Source organism: Heterodontus francisci, unplaced genomic scaffold, assembly GCF_036365525.1.
Source record: "Heterodontus francisci isolate sHetFra1 unplaced genomic scaffold, sHetFra1.hap1 HAP1_SCAFFOLD_75, whole genome shotgun sequence".
NCBI lineage: Eukaryota > Metazoa > Chordata > Chondrichthyes > Heterodontiformes > Heterodontidae > Heterodontus > Heterodontus francisci.
The window spans coordinates 3683072-3684047 of NW_027141820.1; the positions used below are offsets into that span (position 1 = coordinate 3683072).

General features: G+C 42.8%; 1 non-coding gene across 1 annotated transcript; it reads left to right on the forward strand.

The window, feature by feature from the left end:
• Positions 1–471: 471 nt before the first annotated feature.
• Positions 472–544, forward strand: trnaf-aaa (transfer RNA phenylalanine (anticodon AAA)). Its single transcript has one exon. It is a non-coding gene; the product is annotated as a tRNA-Phe (tRNA).
• The last annotated feature ends 432 nt before the right edge of the window (positions 545–976 follow it).

Here is a 976-nt window from a genome sequence, read left to right on the forward strand (position 1 = left end):
ATGGAACTCAGTCTGACATGTGGACCCATGGGAGGATTTGAATGCCATCCCTGCGTTGGAGTTGCATCCATCCAATAAGAGACCGAGTAGAAGTGACAGTTCTGTCAGTCGAATATGAGACTTTTAATGGCAGGGTTGTGAGTTTGAGTGCCAGTCTGTTTTTCCCTTTTGTAAGGCTTCATGAGCAGAGAGTACAGGGAGTGTTTGAAATGAGCAAGTCTCGCTTTGATTCAGGACTCTTAGCTCTCTGCAGCATCTCACTGTGAAAGATTGAATTTGATCTCATTTAATTCTCAGCTCGGGGTCTGTGCGGCTCAGTGGCACTTCTGGCTGTCTCCCGCTTCACAATCCATCAGTACTGAGAAAGCAATGGGGAATATTACTCACATGTTGTGTTCTTTAATTTTTTGGAAAACTTGAATGTATGTATTTTCTTCCAAAACAAGGACAACAAGCCTCTGCTAATGTAGGGCTGAAATAGCTCAGTTGGGAGAGCGTTAAGCTAAAGATCTGAAGGTTCCTGGTTCAATCCCGGGTTTCAGTAATTTTGCTTCCTTATGCGTCCCTTGCCTTGGTTCTGATTTTCCAGTTGCACAATTTATTTTGAGATTATTTCCCAAGCACCAGTGGATTGAATTTGAGAAACAACACAGAGTAATTTACAGCATCGAAGGTGGTCGTTTGGCCTATCACGTCCATGCTGGCTCTCCCCGGAGCAATCTAGTCAGTTCCACTCACCAGCTCGATCCCTTTCCTCCTGCAAGTTTCTTTCCTTCAAGTATCCATCTAATTTCCTTTTCAAATCATTGATTGTCTCTGCTTCCACCACACTCGTGGGCCAAGTCATTACCACCCACAACAAAAGAAAGTTCCACCTCATCAAGGATGGGAAATACTTACATCTTCTATATTTGCTTATTCTCTATTTCTATGAGAATAGACTGACAGTCAACATGAAAGGAAATCCAAAAATCTT